The sequence below is a fragment of the Podarcis gaigeae genome, assembly GCF_964106915.1.
Source record: "Podarcis gaigeae genome assembly, chromosome: 11".
NCBI lineage: Eukaryota > Metazoa > Chordata > Lepidosauria > Squamata > Lacertidae > Podarcis > Podarcis gaigeae.
The window spans coordinates 63969109-63981322 of record NC_139687.1 but is presented as its reverse complement, the minus strand read 5'-3'; the positions used below and the strand labels follow the sequence as shown (position 1 = coordinate 63981322).

The 12214-nt window shown below is 51.4% G+C and overlaps 1 protein-coding gene and 1 long non-coding RNA gene across 2 annotated transcripts in view; one reads left to right on the top strand and one right to left on the bottom strand.

Moving 5' to 3' along the window:
* The window catches only part of PHF24 (PHD finger protein 24), a 39340-nt gene extending 34765 nt beyond the window's left edge, over positions 1-4575 (bottom strand). Inside the window, exons 1-2 of the mRNA XM_083702883.1 lie at positions 4488-4575; positions 3650-4343 (exon numbers count right to left, since the gene is read on the bottom strand). The gene's annotated coding sequence lies outside the window, so the exon portion shown is untranslated. The remainder of the gene's footprint in view (positions 1-3649; positions 4344-4487) is intronic.
* LOC310827245 overlaps positions 1-12214 on the top strand; it is a 53641-nt gene that overhangs the window by 6199 nt on the left and 35228 nt on the right. The window lies entirely within an intron of this gene.

Genomic DNA, 12214 nt, shown 5'->3' with positions numbered 1-12214 from the left:
CTTTGGGGTTGGCCTTTTGGGAGCCACATTCAATTGCATCACACATTTGAATAATGGTAGGGCAAAAACTGAGAGAGGATGAATGGGATCCTCCCATGAATTGTCAACCAGGAAGCTGGAGATGAATGGACCGTTAATTTCAGAGGCAGCCGAAGGAGCTTGATTCATGGCCTGCTTTTATTCCAGAGCTTCCATTGTCTTTGCAAACTGACGTTTTGCTGCAAGAAGCCAGCTGGCACACAAAGGGATGAGGCGTCTGCAGTTTGGCTCCTGACACATCCAAGAAACCCAGCGGCAATATCTCACCCACAACAATTCTAGGTCTCTGCCTTCCCAAGGGATGGAGCTGGCACCTTGCCCTTGGCCCCGTGGCAGTTTCCCAGCCACACAGGTGTACTGACGCATGCCGTACCTGTTGGATTTCTGCCCGCCGTGGAGCTGTCCAAAGCGTAGAGCTTCACTTGGCAGCCTTATGGAGAAGGAGGCGTGTTTCCTGGCACTGCTGGATGACTTGGGAATAAAGCCAATGGGGTCATCCCTGGTTCTTAGAGGTGTCTCATCTCAGCAGGCTCCTGCCTCCCAGATGCGATCCAGGTTTCCCTCAAACCAAGGTGTGTGCAGCACTCAGCAACTTGGTCACTTGGTTGGACAAACTGCCTGATCAGCAGGCCAAGGGGACTGGGAGGTCGGAAGGGAGAGAGACTAATTATAGGGGGCACCAGAGCCAATGGTGGGCATAGGAACATCATTCCATAAGGCTTACCAAAGTGAGTAGAGCCATCCTAATGAAGCTGCCAGATGGGCGGGGTATAAATAATAAATTATTTTATATTATGATTTAAATTATATGCCTCCACTGCCACAGGTCCCTGCCCGGGATTCAGACTGCAGTAGTATTTTAACTTGTGTTGAGGGATCTCATGTATGAATGAGCCACTGGGTCACTTGGGAATGTGTGTGACCTATTCTGATCCCTGAATTGGAGGGGGTTGGGCTGGGTGATCACTGGGCATTGCTGGTGCCCCAAACCAGCCTAACTCTGCTAAGGTTTACCTGAGGTTCAGCTCTCCAACCAAGCCAAGAAAAAGCCCTCTGGAGCCAGTGTTCTTTAGTGCAGCAAATGTCCTGAGATGAATAAACTTGGGGATCGATGGAAAACTGTTAGCTCTTTTAAACACCTCTTTTTAAAAATAGGCAGCCCTGTCTGTTTTCTCTGGCTGGCTGCCTAGAACGGATGGGATTTTACCTGTGCTGGAGAGAGCAAGGTGGTTCCATCCTGTACCTTGGGAGCATCTATTTCTGAGGCTGCAACTTAAACACCTTTGGCCTTTTGAGCTGCAGGATCCCATTGCTGGCTCCTGTTCCGTTTGTTCTGCACCAGCCCCTTCCCACTTTCCTTGCAAGTGCTGCTGCACAGACGGCGATCTCTCACGTTATCCTTGGGCACCTGGCTCTCCTCTGGCGCACAAGACACTTCACAAGTGTCTCTGGTGCACGTCACATTCTGCTGTCTGCACAGCTGTCCTGTTGGGTGATATCATCTATTCTCACAAAGGAATCCCACACAAACCGTCTATGGATCAATATGGTGCCTTTTCCTCCAACATTCTGCTTCTGTCACCACTCTTTGGTTTATTAAAATTATTATTCTTTATTAAATGTATATACCGCTCGCAGGTCTCAGGGCAGTTCACAGGATAAAATACAGAACAAAAACAACCCAATAACCCCCCCAACACATTTTAAAAGGGCATAGGATGCCAATGAACCACAGGCCTGGTTTGCTCCATCTGGCTAAGCTCCTTGCATCCTCTTCACCCAAACGTGTGTGGCACCCAGTTATCTTTCCCTGACCTCCTGGTGACATTGACACCCTCACTGGTAACCAGGACCCTGCCTTGGCTCCTCTACTGGCCCCACTCCACCCGGCCACCAACACAGCTTGAATTCCTAGGGGTTTTTTCTTCAGGCACAAATATCTTTGGATCCCCTGTACCTACTGGATGCAGAATACTATTATTTCCATCTCCCTGAATTCTTCCTTCACCAGACAATGAGAGAGATGCCTTTTGGTGAGTCTGCAGTTCAGAGAGATCGCTGCAGAAGCGTGTGTGTGTGTGTTGGGTGGTGTGGTATTCTGTGCTCCTGTTCTCAAAACAAGCAAGTGCCCCTTCAGAATAGAATGATGGGGTTTTCATTGATTTTTTTTGGCCACCAACATGAAGTATGGGAAGGAAAAGATAAATCTGAAGTGCTGCAGACTCAGGTCAGAAGGCTGCTTGGCTGGGATGCTGCCCACAGATCGGGCTCTGTGTATTCTGGGTGTCAAGGAGCAGAGTTAAGGCACTGCACCCATTCACACAGAATTAAGGTGTTGCACCCACTCCTGCCTCCACCCCCTGAACTTCACGTAGCTTTTACACCCAGAATTTGTTTTCTTTTGATGTCTTTCCTGTGGACCAGACAAAATGCAATGGGTAGTGAGAGAGAGGCAGGCACCAACTCAGGCTGTAGCTTTTGCTCTGCTCGGTGTCCTCTCCTGTGTGGGCACTTGCCTTTTGGGGAAGGGCCATAGCCCAGTGGTTAGAGCACTTGCCTTGCATGCAGAAGGGCCCAGGATCAAGCCCCAATAGCATCTCTAGGTATTGGGGGGGGGATACTCCTTGTCTGAAACCATGAAGAGCTGCTGCCAGCCAGTGCAGGCAAAATGAATTAGATAGACGAATGATCTGACTCAGTGTATGGCAGCTTCCTATGAACCTCTTGCACCTGCCCAGTATGCCCAAGGCCACCTGGCATGGAAGGTTGCCCACACGGGCACCACTCTGGTGCCCTCTTTTCTTTCAAACCAAGCAGCCCTATGACCTGGGAGGCTTTGAGGGGGTGGGGAGTAGTGGTTAGCGGCAGTGGAAAGTGGATTTGGGTCTTATCTAGGTGAGGGACCATGCCCTGCAGGGAGGGCTTTCAGAAGGGCTTCATTCCTGATGGCAAAAGGCAGGCAGCCCCATCTTCTCAATTCTGCCCATGGCAGGAGCACTGCAGTGCCTGCCCGACCAACAGAGCCCGCTTGTGAAACCGGCAGCCGGCCCCTCGCTCACCTTGACCAGCCGCTCTTGCGTCACAAGAAGGGATCCTCCACCCCTTTCGCACGACACATTGCAGGGGGCATGTTCGTGCCACTTCTCTCTCACAGCCTCAGGCCAGAGATGCATCTCAGTGATGCAGCCCACCCAAAACTCAGCCACATCTCTCTGCGACCCACCCAGCCTGCACTGCCCCTTATTAGGAGGGTTCTCTGCTTATGCCGTCTGTGCGACACCCAGCATGCAAAAGAACCCGCTTTCCAGTTTTGATTTATTACTTTGGAAGTGTCAGCTGGGGGCATGATGATGGTCAAATGCAGTTCTTTTTTTTAAAGGTCTGAATCCAGGTCAGTCCCTGGAGCCAGGACAGCATCCATCGCACCTCCCACCTCAGCTGGAGCATCCTTAATCCCGGGGTCCCCCTCTGGACCAAGACTTTCCTTAGATAGCCCTGCCCCCTCACCTGCCTTCCAGAGACCCCAGGAACAGCGCTTTCCCACCCTGTCTGCAGAGGGCAGGGCTCCGCAAAACGACCCTTCCCCCCTGCCCTGTTGCGATCCGCTCACCTGAGGTGGTCTGCCTCGGTTCCACACCTAACAAGCTGCCCACTCCAAGCCCATCACCGTGGTCGCCCTTGCATGGAGAGAGGCGCCGCCGCTGCACTCCTCGGAGATGCGGGCTGGGATGCCGAGGCTGGTACCCAGGAGGAGGGATGCTGCGCGCTCTCTCCAGGAGATGCAGGGCGGAGAGAGAGAGGGCAGGGCGGTACCCCGGAGGAAGAGCCGGGAGCGCTCTCCGAGGATGGGAGCAGCAGCAGGAGAGGACAGCCCAGGAAAGGAGCCGCGGCGGGCAGGCTCCGAGGACGCTGGTACCCAAGGACCGCTCTCTCTCCAGGGATGCAGGAGGGATGCAGCGGCGGGCGAGCGAGAGGGATGCGCAAGGAAGGGAAGGGAGCCAGACCACCAACTCCGCCTGCTCCGGGCTCCCTGCACCAGTCAGTCCCCAGCCTGCCTCTCTCCTCCCCGCCAGGAAAGGAAGCTGCTTTGGCTGGGAAGCACTAATGACACCCGCCCCCCTCCCAGTCTCAACCCAGCCCCTCCCTGAGCTCCCTCATTCGCTGAGAACTGCGGATTCTGCGCCAGTTCCCTGCCCGCCGCCGGAGAGGGAAAGGCAGCTTCGGGCGGGCTCCGCTTCCCGCAGGACAAACACTCTCCCGCCCCGCCACGCCCCACGCCCCCTCCTCCTCCTCCAGCCCCAGATCTGTCTAGGCCAGTGTTTCCCAACCTTGTGCCTCCAGATGTTTTTGGCCTACAACTCCCATCATCCCTAGCTAGCAAGACCAGTGGTCAGGGATGATGGGAGTTGTAGGCCAAAAACATCTGGAGGCACAAGGTTGGGAAACACTGGTCTAGGCTGTTGCCCCAGTCTGGAGGGGGCTGGGGAGGGGATGGAGCTACATCCTAACTCCCACCCGCGTGTTGACAGTCAGGCTCTGGCAGAACTGTGGCCTGGGCGGCGGGAGGGGGGCGGCAGACTGCAGCGCGCGGCGCCATGTGGCAAGAGGAGCCCACCCTCCCCTCTGTGGAAGACACAGCTCCATCCTCCTGCGTGCCTGACTGGACCATTTCTGCAGCCCTGGCCTGGGGGAGGGAGGCGTCCCTGCGATTTCGGAAAGGGACACTCAAAGCCCATGCAAGCAGCCCCGAGGACGTCTCTCCAGGCCACTTTGCACACAGCGTTTGATTTGCAGAAGGTCATCTTTTCTCATACCCCCCTCCCGGTCAAAAAGTTTTTTGGTTTTTTAGGGAAATGCAGTGGCAGCGATGGGGAACATCTCTCTCTGTGTGTGTGTGTGGGGGGGGGGGGGGCTCCTGATGTGGCTGAACTCCAGCTTCCACTCTCCCCCAGCAGCCAGTATGGTCAGGGGACGATGGGTGTTGTAGTACAGTAACACCTGGAGAGCCCCTGTAGATCCCCCACCCCAGGGACTAGGGCTTAAGTCAGTCTCTGCAGCTTGCCAATTCTACTTGTGTGTGCATTTGGTGGTGAGGGACTCACACGTTGTACATGGTCTGCTGTGTGGTATTTTAATAGCTAGCTCTGGCATCAATAAAGTATTCTGGGACCAAAGCCTGGCTAAGATCTAGCCCCTTCCTTCTGGCTCCCCTCTGACCATGTTCAAATTTCATTTTTCATAACCCAGCCTTTCTCCAAGGGTCTAATGATTCCACCTCCTCTCACAGCAGCCCTGTGAGGTAGGCTGAGGTGACAAAGGAGTGCCTGGCTCAAGGTCCCCTCATGAGCCTCATAATTGTGCTGGGCCCGGGGGTAACCCGAGCAACGAGGTCCAGGTCTGGTCCAAATCCAAGGGTTCCACGAGGAGTCAGTCCAACAGGGCCAAGGCAGGACATGAGGCAGGAAACCAGGCAAGGACAGGTACAGGATATCAGGCAGGTTCTGGCAAACAGCAATATTGCTCCCACAACCTGGGGTGGGGTCTGACAGCCTTTTATCTCTGTCGGTGTAGCAGACGGTCCTGATCCCCTGTCGACTCATCTCCCTGTCTCGCCCAAAGGCGAGCACTCCTCCTGCGAGTACTCAGGTCTCTCCTTCTCTCAGACCTTCGTCTCTGCAGCTCAGGAGACGGAGACATTGGTGGGTTCCTAGACCCAGGGGCCGCCTCAGCCTCCCCTGACCCAGCTGTAAGTGATGGCCCAGCTGGAGGCAACGAGGTCATCCCCACATCTGGAGCCAGGGCAGGCTCAGGCCCCTGACTCAGCCCAGCTGGTGTTTGTTGCAGGGGAACTTGTGCAGACTGGGACTCTTCAGGATCAGGCCCCAGACTTGGTTCAGATGATGTCTGAGGCAAAGGATCCGGTGCAGACTGAGTCTCCTCTGGTTCCGAGTCTGAGTCCCAGGCCATCACAATAATGGAGAGAGAACATGGACTCAGATCCCTGCAGCCTTAGGCTGACATCACCCTTCACTTCCATTCTGGGGTGTGATCCTGTCCTCTTTGAGCTCAGAATGAAAATGTTTCTGTAACTAATTCTGGACGAGGTGCATGGCAGCTTCGCTTTTGGCTAGATGACGAGGTGGGGCTGGAGTTTGAAAGCTTAGAGGTTCCTTTAATGCCACATATATGGAGCAGAATTACAACGATCTAATGCTTTGCTGCAGCTGAGAGGAGATGTAACAGATGTTGAAAGAATATGAGTGATCTGTAGCACGGGTAATTATAATATTAGTCACTTACAAAGAATGAAATCGATACGCAGCAGGATTTGATCTAGAAGACAATGGTTCAACAATGGATGTGTATATAAATATTGTCATATGTTTTGTATGCTAGAATAAGAGACCTGCTGGATTAGGCCAGTGGCCCATCTAGGCCAGGATCCTGTTCCCACAATGGCCAACCAGACGGCCCTTTGGGAAGCCCAGAGTGTGAGAGCGACACTCTCTCCAGCTGAAACTGCCCGCAAGTGGTATTCAGAAGCACTATGGCTTCTGGCTGCGGAGTAAAGGCAGGAGGGAAAGGGCCAACATGGAATGCCTCATGGATCAGTATCTCGGCCTTCGCCGTGTTTTGTTCCTGGGGATTTTATACCCAGTTGCCCTGGGTTTGTCATTGGCAAACACAACTCTCATAGAACTGCAGAGTTGAAAGGGACCCCGCCCATGTTGAAAGAACCCCGACAGATGGACACCCAACTTTTCAGGTTTTTTAAAAGCCTCCAATGAAGGGGAGTCCACCCACTTCGAAGGGAGTCTATTTCATGATTTAGTTGCAGTCTCCTTTCTTGTAACTTGAATCCCTTGGTTTGAATTCATCCTATTTTCCAGAGCAGTTGGAAACAAGCTTGCTCCATCTTCCATGTGACAGTCCTATGACTCGTATATCACCTATCAGCCTTCTTTTCTCAAGGCTAAACATACCCAAATGCCTCAACCATTCCTCATATGGCTTATTTTCCAGACTGGTTTGTGGCAGTGGAGAATGAGATGGTCCCTCTGCCAAAGGCACGCACGATGCCTATAAATGGGCAACCGAAGACTCCAGCAAAGTATCTCTGTGCAACACAGTGAAGTTTTAATAATTTCTTTCAGCCCTCTGTTCGTAACCGCATGAGGCAGCTATTTCCTCCGCTGACAGTTCTCTGGAGACCCTTATTAGCAATATCTCTCTTGTCACAGCTTTGCTGGTTTTATCCCCTCCCTCCCCAACTAAAATATGGCCTGACATCTCCTGCCTTTTTGCCATTTAATTAAGATTATGGTGAGGGAGGCAGCCGTCCCCTCTTGGTTCAGCCGGGCAACTCTCTCATCTGGTTTGCAGAATCTCTGCTCCAGCTTCTTGCCACTGCCCGTCATCACAGCATCCAGTCAGACAGGCAGCTACAGATGAAGGCAAGCTGTGGGGAAAGATCAGCCTCACTGATGTAAGATCCGCCCCCCCCCATTCCGGCTGTGAATGAAACAGGGACTATTAATTAGTTTACTTTATCTCGCTTCCTCACCATGTTCCCACTTGCGGTGACTCTCGCTCTCTTGCCGACGACAGGGTTCTTTGCTAGTTGGCCAAAGGGGACCTCAGAGCCCAACTCAAACCGGCGATGTGAGGAACAGCAAAACACACCGCCAGCCCATCTGGGCTGCGCCTCTTTCTCTCCAGGCTGAATGCTCAGGTGATGGGCAGGGAGCAGGTGTGTGTGTGTGGAGGGGGGGAAGGAACAAAGTTATATTGCCCTTTTTGGAATGGGTCACAGCAGCTCAGTGGCAGGACACCTGTCTGGCATTCAAAAGGTTCCGAGACCATTGCCCAGCATCATCTCCAGGTAGGGCATGTTTAGCCTGGACAAGAGGAGGCAGAGAGGTGACGATGGTCATTTTCAAGCATCTGAAGGGCTGTCACCTGGAAGATGGAGCAAGCTTCGTTTTCTGCTGTTCCAGAAGGGAGGACTCAAACCAGTGGATTCAAATGACAAGAAAAGAGGCTGACTAAACATTAGGAATCTCTTTCTGGTGGTAAGAGCAGTTCAACAGTGGAATGGACTCCCCTGCAAGGGGGCAGACTCTTCTTTGCTGGAGGTTTTCAGACAGAGGTTGGATGGTCCTCTGTTGGGGACCCTCTAGCTGTGATTGCAGGGGGTTGGGCTAGATGACCCCTGTGTTCCCTCCTAACTCTATGATGCTGTTAAAAACCCCCAACCTTTTTCTGGTTTCTGGTTTGTTTCTGGGCCCAAGGCAGGGAGCTCGTCTTGACTTACAAAACCCTAAGGGGTCTGGGTGTGGAAGACAGGAGTGCCCGGCATGCTTTGGTCCATGGGGTCACAAAGAGTCGGACACGACTAAACGACTAAACAACAACAAAGGGGTCTGGGTGGCACCTGAAGTGTCCATGACAGAGTCATCCTCAGAGGCCCTTCTCTGTGCTGTGCCTGATGAGGAGAAAGAGCGAAAGGGTTTTCTCTTCATCAGAACTTGCAAGGGTCATTAATGTCCTTTTCTCTTCCTCTCACCACATCTTAGCTGGTGTTTTATTATTTCTCACTGGCGTATTTGCTCTCCTGCTTTATTTCTGTTGTTTTTTAAAAGAAGGATCCTTACCGTCTTTGTTGAATCTGCTGCCAGCTGCCCTGAGGACCCTTTGCATTGAAAGCGAGGGTCAAAAATTTCTTAAGGAAAACAGAGAGTGAGAGCCAATGGCAGCCTCCTGCCCTGCAGAGCGGGACCAACCTATCTTTAGGAATTGCAGAACCAGCTGGCCTTTGGCTGCGGGTGACTGGCACGAGCGAGATCCGTTGCCTGTTTGTTTACAAGAAAATGTCTGTGCCAACAGCTTGAGGGCCACAGGGGGCTTGCTGTGTTCCTTGCTGCTTTGAATTTTAATAAAATGCAGCTTGAGGGTTTGAGACAAGGTGCAGTCCCTGAACTTATTCTCAGCCCGAAGAAGAAAGCACATTTGAACGTATTCTCTGTGTGTGCAACTTTTCTGGGCCCAAGTCAAAGTGCTGGTTTTGACCTGTTGTTGTTGTTTAGTCGTTTAGTCCTGTCCGACTCTTCGTGACCCCCTGGACCAGAGCACACCTCAAATACGTCCTCTGTCGTCCCCTTCTCCTTGTACCCTCCATCTTTCCCAACATCAGGGTCTTTTCCAGGGAGTCTTCTCTTCTCAAGAGGTGGCCAAAGTCTTGGAGCCTCAGCTTCAATTCTTTGGCGATCAGCCTTCTTGATGGTCCAGCTCTCACTTCCATACATCACTACTGGGAAAACCATAGCTTTTAGTATACGGACTTTTGTTGGCAAGGTGATGTCTCTACTTTTTAAGATGCTGTCTAGGTTTGTCCTATAAAGCCTAGGTTTTGACCTATAAAGCCTTAAATGGCTCAGGACCGCAATACCTCAAGGACTGCCTCTTTCCATATGAACCTTCCCGGACCCTGAGATCATCTTTTGAGGCACTCCTTTGTGTGCCTCCTCCTCGAGAGGTCCGAAGGGTGGCAACACAACAACGGGGCCTTCTCTGCAGTGGCTCCTAATCTATGGAATGCTCTCCCCAAGTTCGACTGGCGCCTTCATTATACACCTTTAGGTGCCAGGCAAAAACATTCCTTTTTAAACAGGCCTTTTGATGATCTTATTGACATCCAAACCCTTTTAGAATGTGTTTTTTTTGGGGGGGGCGTTATTGAGTTACTGCTTTTGGTTTGATTTTATATGCTGTGGTGTTGTTGTGAACCGCCCTGAGACCTCTGGGTATAGGGCAGTGTATGAGTTGAATTAACAACAACAACAACATTAACAGGGTACTCCCCCACCCTCAAAATCTTGGCTTTAACAAGGGAGGTGAGCTGCAGGGAACTGTGGCTCTCTGGTGACAGAAATGGACCTCCAGTCTCTTGTAGAGTGGACAACACCAGTTGGTAACTTGCAAGCCAGGGTTAAGTGCATCCTTTAGCTTTCCTTTTGCAAACCCTTCAACGCAGGGTGGTTTTTAATCTTTACTTCCCTTATTTCCATGTATCTCTCTGTGATATTTTCCAGTATATGGACAAGATTGTGTTCAAGGTTGTGCCCCAGACAATCTGCTCCTTTGGGGCCTTCGAAACATTCCTTGTTTCCCCCATAACTCTGCCGAACCTTTGATGTTCAAAGTCAGGTAAACAGCAGATCCTCTGGTGGCAAGGCTGGCAACCAGGGAAGCATCTCTGCCACTGTTTAGAAGTGTTAACTGCTGCATCACGCCTGCTTAGAGAAAGGCCTCTTTCCCCTGCCTGCCATCCCTTTCTTTGCAAACAGCCATTCCTCCACCTGTACCATGGGCTTTGAAGTGACTGTCGGCACAGAAGGTTTTCATAGCCCGCAGTCCTGTCTGTGAGCTGAGGCCCTCCCTCCTGCCCCTTCTCCCTGCCAGTGTGATCCTCTGAAATCTTTATCTGGCAAAAAAGCTTCCTACCAGCAGACTGTGCCTAATGAATGTAGAATTAGCTTTGGAGCTTGCTGGCTCAGCAGGGCCCAAGAATCTGCAATCAGGCCTTACTTTTGGTCAGCCAAGAAATGGAAGCTGCAGAATGCTAAGAAGCCACTGACAGGGTGGAGAATGGTGGGGCTGTTTTGGGGGTGGGGGCTGCAGTTTGAACCACAGGGTGTTCTGAATTCTTTTGTCACAAGAGACATGGATTATAACAAGCAGGGGCAAGCGTGCAGGAAGCACACCTTTCTCCCCAAATGCACAAATGCATTCAGTCGCCAGACAAAATCTTCCGTTGGAAATGTATGCGACCACAAGCCCTGTCTCTGCATACAAAATATATAGAAAGTTGTAATAGCTGTTGCAGCCGATAGTGGCAGAGAGGCTGGAACTGGGGGTCAGGAAGCTACCGCTGGTCCATCGCTGAATTGGTGGCCGTAGACAAGCCGTTCTCTCAGCCTCAGTCTTTTCCTCTGCAAAATGGGGGATAACAAAAACAGCTGCTTCTATGACTTGCAACTAGATAATGAATGTGCAGCACTGTGAATACCCTAAAGCATGATACAAACATTCCGCTGTTATTTAACAAAAGTGTATAGTAGGCCAACTTTGCAATAAGAAACAACGTGTGTGCAATTTTGATATTTGGTCACTGGAAATTCAGTGGGAAGCCGGTCAACTTGCCCGTTTCACAGAGAAACTGACTAATGAATTTGAGGATTCATGTACATCCCATGCATGAATCTGGAGGTGTTCCAGGCGAGTCTGAAAGGGCGGCAAACTCACAGGCCTTTCCTTTCCTGCTAGCACCATGGACAGATCCTCCTTCAGGTTTCACTAGAAGTGGAAAAGTGGACCTCTCTGTCAGATTACAATGTACCGGTAATTTCACGTGACTCACAGACTTGACTCGGGATTTGCACTCTTACTGCAGATAGAACATTCCAGGCACACTTGGGGGGGGCAACCAACCCCCCCTTTCAAAATACAAATTTAGCACCCTAGGATTTTTTTTTCTACAGAATGACTGTTACAGTCTTTTCAAAGTCTTCCACCCAAAATCACCTAGGGAGAGGAATCATGCCTGCAGGGTTACAACCCCTTCCTTAAAGAAAGAGAACTTTGCATTTGGAGGGGGGCAGTAGCCATTGACAGCTGTCTCCTCCGTGAATTTGTCTATTCCTCTTTTAAAGCAGTCTAGTGTTGTATACAGTGTTAGATTAGGAAGAAAAGGGGGGAAAGAGGAGGAGAGGGGAATGGTGAGTGGGGTGGGGTCGGGTGGCAATGCTTCACTTCTTCTACTGGAACTCCTGTGGGAGGGAGTTCCATAGTTTAGCCATGCTGCCTGGTCCCTTGCTGAGCTGGGGCAGCTGTGGTGGTGGGGACACATGGTGGGATCTCATCCTTTTGGAGGCACCCCATATAAGAAGAGGGCTGGGTAGGTAGCTTTGGGTCTGGAAGAACCTGTCTTTGGGAAGAGAAATGGCCCTGGAGATACTGTGGGTCCCAGCACCATGCAGAAGAGAAGATGGTGGCCATCTTCAAATAACTGAAGATGGAAGCTCTTCCACATGGAAGATGGAACAAGTTTGTTTTGCTTCTCCAGAGGGGAGGACCTGAACCAATGGATTCAAATGACAACAAAGGAGATTCCAAC